Source organism: Drosophila obscura, unplaced genomic scaffold (assembly GCF_018151105.1).
Source record: "Drosophila obscura isolate BZ-5 IFL unplaced genomic scaffold, ASM1815110v1 contig_109, whole genome shotgun sequence".
Taxonomy (NCBI): Eukaryota; Metazoa; Arthropoda; class Insecta; order Diptera; family Drosophilidae; genus Drosophila; species Drosophila obscura.
Genome location: NW_024542690.1, coordinates 1,244,141 through 1,252,621, shown reverse-complemented (window position 1 = coordinate 1,252,621; position 8,481 = coordinate 1,244,141). Strand labels below are relative to the sequence as shown.

At 40.8% G+C, this 8,481-nt stretch overlaps 1 long non-coding RNA gene across 2 annotated transcripts; it reads right to left on the bottom strand.

Annotated features, from left to right (window-relative positions):
• Positions 1–2,227: 2,227 nt before the first annotated feature.
• LOC111068934 lies at positions 2,228–3,061 on the bottom strand. Of its 2 annotated transcripts, none has more exons than XR_002607239.2 (4): positions 2,900–3,061; positions 2,606–2,817; positions 2,464–2,542; positions 2,228–2,394 (listed from the first exon to the last, which is right to left on the bottom strand). It is a non-coding gene; the product is annotated as an uncharacterized LOC111068934 (long non-coding RNA). The 2 variants fall into 2 exon arrangements; XR_002607238.2 differs by having other exon boundaries at positions 2,232–2,402; positions 2,900–3,060.
• Between the last annotated feature and the right edge of the window lie 5,420 nt (positions 3,062–8,481).

Here is an 8,481-nt window from a genome sequence, read left to right as displayed (position 1 = left end):
CCTGCACTAATGCACTGGATCTACATCTCGGTAGTGCGACCGACTCTGCTGTATGGAGTCTTAGTGTGGTGGCAGGCTACAGAAAAGAAAACCTACAACAAGCTGATGGACAGAACTCAGCGGCAGGCACTGCTCTACATTACTGGGGCGCTGAGGTCAACCCCAACAAAAGCACTCGAAACAATACTCGGAATTGACCCCCTAGACATCCACGCTAGACTGACTGCAGGTAAGGCAGCACAACGCCTAGTCGCATCAGGCAATATGTCGCTGCAAGGATTCGGGCACAGTTCAATAGGCCGAGACATGATCAGTATATCTGACTACATGATCCCCCGAACGTGCCTGGACGTCAAAACAGCGATACACATGGAACCCGACGACTGGAAAGAAAGTTGGGACCAGAACGAACACCTAAACATATACACGGATGGCTCCAAGATGGAGGAGGAGTAGGTGCGGGCATATATTGTACAGACCCTGAAATAAGGCTGTCCTATAAGCTACCGGACCAATGCAGCATATTCCAGGCAGAAGTCTTTGCCATACGGAAAGCGGCGGAGGTTGCTCGATGTACGGAACGGCCACATAATGTGATCAACCTGTTCGTGGACAGCCAGGCGGCGATAAGATCCATGCAGTCGTCAGCGGTCAGTTCCAAAAATGTCCTGGCAAGCAGGGAGGCACTAGATTTCCTAAGCACGACAAAGTCAGTGCGGATCTATTGGGTTCCCAGCCACCAGGGCATCGAAGGCAACGAGACAGCAGACGTACTGGCTAAGGAAGGCGTCGGGCTGGCAAACGACAGGACTGAGAACGTGCCTGTCTCCCTCAGAGCGCTCCAAAGCGATCTAGAAAGGAGGGCACACATACAGACCAGCAGCAGGTGGAGGAGAACCACCAACTGCAAGATCGCGAAAACCATGTGCAAGGAGAGCAATGGTAAACTCAGCCAATACCTACTACACCTACCACGGAAGGACTGTAGGATGCTAATAGGTATACTCACAGGTCATTGCCTGGCTGCAGCACATGCAGTCAAACTAGGCATCACCAACAGTGACAAGTGCAGGAAATGTGATGAATCTGGGGCTATCGAAACCCTGGAACATCTAATCTGCCAATGCCCGGCCCTCTCAAGGGCAAGAAACATACATCTTGGCAGCCCGGCACTGGCATCGCTGGAAGATGCATCCAAGAGGACGCCAGCGAAACTCCTTGCCTTTGCAAAACTCTCCTCGATCCTCACGGATTTCAAAACCGCGTAAAAACACTCAGAAGGTCCATACGCACCAATCCGGACAACTAAGGGCCATATTGGCCTATGCGTGGCCCCGTGAGGGCCGTCCGGGACAACCTAACCTAACCTAACCTACACTTAGCACTACTATTTCTATGAACAGCAGATTTGATCGGTATTTGTCTTAAGTCATGTTAAACAAGAATATGGAAAACAAATGCAATGGAATTTCTTCAGGGTTAAATTGATTACTTTCTAAAAAGATATCACTTGTTCAATTTGAAAGACTGGAAGCGTACATATATACATACATATATACATACATATATACAAAATATATACAAGCCTAGACATCCTAAGGTCAAAATAAGACGGATTTTCAAATTTGTTTTACCTTTATGACACACCTTTTGACTATCCCTATAACTGGTGCTAAGGTCGATTTCGTGGCGATCAATTCTAACTCATATTTCAGCGGAAGTTGAGACTTTCACATCAAAGTTATTGAAATTATATGTCAATTGTCGTTCAATAAATTTAGACTATAATATCGCGAAAGAATTATATGGAAATGTGTTTTTATAGCCCTTTAATTTTTTGTTGACTTTAGACAAATGCCCATGAAATCTGCTGTTTATTGAAATAGTAGTAGATGGTCCTAAGGTTCATGGACCGCGGTATACCGAGAATAAAGATCCACTCGTATTAATATTGAATAAAAAATGTTATTTCAATATTTTAATATACATTTAAAATGGAAATTAAAATAAAATAAGAAAGCAGCTATATGATATGGTCGTCCCATTTAATTAATTTTGTTTTTGTATCTGGATACAAATTTTAAGTGCCAATGTTTGGTTAAATTTCTCACAAAATTTTTTGAATTATCGCTCTCCACGTATGACCGGTATATTGTAATAAAGAGTTATGGGAGTTCGAGGTCATGTGCAGCAAAAAAATTGCTTATATTAACGCAGATAAAAAAAAAACATGTTAATCATTTTGTTTTTTAAATTAAATTAACCGATTATTAAATTGGTTCAGTGTGCTATTAAACTCTGTTTGCTACGGCTTCCATACCTTTTAAAAAAGGCCTAGTCGATCCAATTCAAATCGTTGATCACGTGTCGACAGGCTAGGATGGTAAAAATAATCTGAAATGCTTAAGCAAAATGCAATTGAGTACATTTCGTTCATTCGAGTAACAAAGTCGCCATACTTACTCCACAAGTACAAGAAAACCATGAAGTATGGAAGGAAGCTGCTTAGAACTAACCCAGTAGAGAAGTATATCCTACATTTCTGGAGGGGCACAAGTGAGTAGATCAGAATGGAAAGCTGATCGCTGCACAAATGCTAACTCACATTTCTTATACCAAGCAACGTTAATATCCCTGATCCGGTATGCAGAACTCCCAGTAATATACCTATGGGGAAAAGTCCCTTGTAGACGTCTAGAGGAAGTATTTCGAAGAAGAGACCATTTATTTTAAATTGTTGTTCGTATAATAATGGGTCAGGTAGATCTGCTGCAGAATTAAAAAATCCAATAAAACCTTTCACTTCGTAGTAATCGTCTAAAATGCATGAAAATTCATTAAAATTAATTTTATAGAATTAATCTAAAGAATGACACATGAACTTATATATAATACTTACAAAAAGAATCAAGTTCGTTTGCTTGAAAATAGGCTATTATTAAGCCCAAAACTATATTCCAGAACCCAAAAATCGTCAAGATATAAACGTGAAATTTCACACACATTATTCGTCGAGCTCTTGATTAGTTACTTTAACTTTAACTTAACTGAATGGATCGGGCGTTAAAATCAACGCCTCTCTAATAAAAATTATTATTGTTAGCAATCTGTCATTGTTTAATATTGAGAGATATTCTTTGTCCGACCGAATGAAAAAACCAGTCAGATAAGCCCAGTAAGCAGCACGCAATAGGATGAGATTTTGGAACATGTTTGCCATTCGGCGCAAAAAAAATACCGGAATCATTCCTAAACTTTATTAGTAAATATGTAATTATTCATGTATGAACAAAATAATTGGGAAGTTCGAGTTCCACGGAACGGCAATAACCATACAAATACGCAACATGCATACATATGCGCACAGACAGATTATTTAATTAAAATAAGCACAAGCATGCAATAATCTTGCACTTGCTTATGCACATACAGAGACGAATCAAGGTGAATTCCCACCGACTGATCAACGCTGAGTCATCTGGGTTTTCACTCTTGAAATTACTGAATGTAATGTGCTGAATACTCGCATACAATTGTCATATTGATGTACGTACAAACGCAGACATATGGGCATGAGTACGAGCAGCAGTATGTATACATACATATGTACATGTGAACGGGCATACACACGGACTCGTATGTGTGTCGACCCATCGGGGCATCCCCCAAATGCCATCCAAATGCCACCACTTACTCGTTCATACAGCTGCTGGGTGACCAGGCGGACAAGAAATTGCTGGTGGGGAAGTGCGAGTGCTGGGGTGGGCGGAAGCTGGATGGCTGGCTCGAGTGGGTTAGGGTGACGGTCAGGGTGAGAGTGCAAATGAATGCGAAAAGTAAGATGGATGATTTCAATTTGTTACAAGTGCTTTTAAGTTTAGATCGAGCTGGAAGGATGCGAATGGCCGAGCGGGCCGAGCGTACCCTCCAGCTCCAGGCGGCAACCTTCTGAGTGGCTGCGTGTGTGTCTGTTTATTTAGTGGCAGTTAGTTTGCTGATTTAATGCCATTGGCCACTTGAGGAGAGAGTGGACGTCGTCAATTTTACCATTTCATTTGACAATGCATTTCATTAGGGTTTACCTCCAGATTACCTCTGGTGTGTGGCTCGTTCGGCTACTCCTACTTGTATTAAATTAAAGTGGAGTCTGTACGGCAGGAGCAGGAGCAGCTTGAGCGGGGCTATCTGGCGCCGATGGCGATGGCGATGCTGTTGTTTTGGGCTAATAAACACGGTGCTTCACACTTGGCTGACCGCAAAGAGTTCTGTGTGGATTTGGATGTATGGTGTGGGGTGTCGGCAGGTATGTTTGTATAATTAAAAGCGTTTTCTGCATTATTTATGAGTCCTCCATACCCTTGTCCAGTGCCGTACCCTTACGAAGTGGGGGCCCTTCAGTACGACTCCTGACAAATGTTTCGCATTTTAGGTCATCCAGGGCTCATCTCTGCGAGGCGGTCGGTGCGACGGTTACGAATGTATGTTGATGCCAAGTCTATAAACGGTAAATCAAGTGACAAGCGGAAACGAACGCATTAAAATGTCAACGATGTCAATTTAGGAATCAATTGTTCCGAAATAGCGATGAACTTTTTTAATTAAACGAAATATGCCAGCTGGAATCGCAAGTACTTTTTGTATTGATTTGTTGAACGTGCGCCATGACAAGGAAGTTTTTCCTCCATCTTCCATCTACATGCCCAACCCTCGACCTTTTGGCCGATATTGGTATGATGACTGTGTTGCAGCGACAATGACTGGGACAATGCCAAGACGCCAAGAGCACGACAGCATCGTCATGGGGCACAGAAAGTCTCTGAATTCCAAACACTTTGGAATTTTATGTCTAAACAATGCGGACTCGCAAAAGACAGCAGCCTGAAATGTTGGGGAAGAGTTTTACCAAATTCCAATAAAAGCATCCAGCAACGGAAGACGTGGACGGAGAGAAGGAGGTCTGTGTGTGGGCGCCTGCTCTTTATTTAATTTCGCATGCTACGAGTATCTGCCACCAATCCCACAGGGAAAAAGAAACGCAATAGCAAGGCTAGGGATGTGTGTTTCATAATGCATTTAAAAACTCTTTATTGGAAATTAACTCGTTCTATATTAAAATACAATCCAACAGTAAATACAATACAACATATTACAATGCAATACAATACAATACAATACAATGGAATACAATCCAATTCGGAACAATGCCACGCACTTGGCCGCGTGGGTAGACGTAGACTCGTACAGAGGCCAATGAGTAGTATTCTTCGACAGAACCAGTCGCCTTAGGTAAACGCGAATGCTAAGTTGAACTTCAATAACTGGCTAGATGGTAACTATTATTAAGATGCTTTTGGGAAATTTCGAGACCTTACTTGGTATCTAAATCGTTCATTGTTCTAGCATAGACGAGAGGCTTCATAGAATTGGTTTTGGTAGGACTCTTGGGCTGCTTTCGGTTTCAACTTTTACACGAATCAGATCAGATCGGATCGGATCAGATCAAACCAGAGGATTAGTTGCCGAAACTGGATTTTTATTTTATAAAATTAAATTATATATGAAAGTACATATTTTCGATTTTGAATCTGCCTAAATCCAAACTATTGTTCGACTTGGCATCAATTGTATATGGCCCTAGATAACTAATTTTATTTCGGGTATGCTCGTCGCGGCATCTTTAAAATTTGATTTCGTTCATCTACCTTTATATTAAGGGGTTTGCATGTATATATTGAATCGCAAATTTATGGTTGATTAAGGTATAGAAACTTTAATATATTCATATGAATTTCTTGTATATATATTTCTTTATTTATTTTCTTTCTTTGCTCTTTTACTTGATCATATCAATATATGTATATATGCAAGTATAGTTCATAAAACGTTTAACAATAATTTCAGTCGGTCATTTTGGTATGTAAATTATATATACTTAGGCTATAATTACTTCTGCTTCTGCTTCTGTTTTCTGCTTTCTGCTTTTGTTTTTGCGTTTTCTTCCGAATTTTCGTGTTTTCACATTTTGGAATCTCTTTTATCGTTTATCGTTCATCATTAACTTGTAAAATCATGTAATATTCAAAATTAAGACACGAAATCGTTTAGGTATAGATACTCGTATGATTGTATTATTGAATGATTGTTGTAAAAACGGCAGATATCTTTTCCAAGCGCCTGCATATGGTTGGGCCTGGACAGACACAGACACAGTCCCAGACCCATAAAACACATGAAGTTAGAGTATCCTTCCGATCGGACTTACAGTTGTGGCATCCCTTACATCTGTAGGACTGTTGGAAAAGATATTTAAGCATCGGCGAGCCGAATCAAATCTGTTTTTTTTTACTATGCCACACATACATACATACATATGTATGCACATACATATGTACATACATATAAATATGTATGTATGCAATTATTGAGTAATCGTAATTATTCGCATGGAAATGTGAAATATCGGTTGAAATACGCAGATACATAGAAGAATGATTGAGCAGATTGTACATATGTATGTATGTATGTATGTATGTCTATCAGAAATCGTCTAAACTCAGCAATACTTTTGATCATTTCAAGGACCTTAACCTAATACTAGACTTCCACTAGGGTCATTGGAATTTCAGGTACTTTGAAAATCTTATGAATTACATATGTATGTGTTTGGCATATAACGAAAACACTCGAACCATCTACAATACTCGCAAATGAATGCTCTGAGAATGTGCCCCCGGCACCGTTGAAAGACTGGTCTGGTCTGGTATGGTATGCGGCGAATATGCTATTCTAGTTGATCTAAACTAATCTCGTTGTTTATTCATCATTGACTTTTCACACTTTGTTTCTAAATGTACTCGTACTCGAGTACTTCTTTCTAGTCTGTTGGTAAGTAGATTTAGCGTAAAGTTGCTATCCTCTAATCGTTGTGCCTACGGGGTAATCGGATTTCGAGCGGTCCCTAAAATATATAACGTATGTGTGTATGTATGTATGTAGCTTGGCTTATCGTTGGAGTACAAAGGAACTAACTGCATCATTGTGCGTTGCAAAGCACTCAAGTGAATTCACTAGTTCTACTACTATTCAAATATCCAACTTGCAAACACTCTACTCGTAAGTAATAACGAAATGGGGTACTTCAAAATGAAGTCCGCTGCTTATCTCGAAGGGGGGACTTCAATAAAATTGTCATATAGCTGGGTACCTTCCCGGGTACGTATGTATTGCCATTTTAAAATGGATGTTGTCGATGTAAACCTAGTTCAGACACAAGTTACATAGTATAGCCACCATGGCATGTCCTGGGCCGAACAAGAGCAGGCAGATAATGCACGTTGAAGGGTTAAAAGAGCACGTGAGCTTCGGCTAGCCGAAGCCGGTTGTTTTTCTTACTCTCATGCACGCATTGACCGGACACCACCCGTACACCCGTACTGTTCACCCGTACTGTTCACCTGTACGGGCTGTTTACGGGTACTCCCGTATGCATGCATTTGTGTAATCTGAAACCGAGACCGAATCATCGTAGGACTCTCATCTTTTCGTTTTGGGTCTTGTTTAGAACAAGTTTCTCAATGGGCAATTTTTGAAAGCATCACTGAGACGTTTTTTCAACTTGGCTGAAAGTAGAAACAAGACAAAATCAGTTAACACGAACACCAACGGAATGGAACAACTTTGATAACTTAGTAAAATTGCCTACAAAGGTGACATGTAAAACTGCAATAAAAACTCAACTGCAAGAATAATTCAAGAAATGATAGAGTAGAGTTTGTTCGGAGTTTGATTGTTTTCACCCTCTCAGTACGAGTATATGTGCCCTAAGGGACTTTTGTTTTCAATCTGCTGTGGTCTTCAACTTTGTCGTCAGTGGCTGTGGCTGTGGCTGAGAGTCTGAGTCAATGTGGTGTGATGAGAAATGGAAAAGGAATAGATTGGCGTAGGCGCCAGTACCTACCTTTACCCAGGCAACGAAGTGGGTGGTTATACAACATAAAAGTTACACAGCTTAACAAAATCGAAACTCTTGGGTACATGTGCCTGTACATACATGTACGAGTACTTACTGAAGTCCTCTGATGCGCGTTTAAGGAAGAGGGGCTTGGATGACACACGCAACTCACCTTTACCTCATGCCTCATGGCCCATGCTTGGCCCAGCCGATCTGGAGGCTAATGCAGACGCAGATTCTTGTTGCATGGCATGTGGCATGTGCTTAATACATATTTGATAACGTAGCACATTCCATTACACAATCTTTTTACAGTGTTCTTAGCAATAGAATAGAGTAGGTAGGTTTTGTAATAGAGATAGGCAGCAGACAGCAGCACCAGCACCTCAGCCTATTGACATACTTATTGTACATATGTATATGTATGTATCTGACACACAAACACGTGGATGCACCTGTAGGCACGTACAATATGTATGGATGGTTCTGAAGTGGAAGTGGAAGGTGGAAAATTTGGAGGTACGTAAACA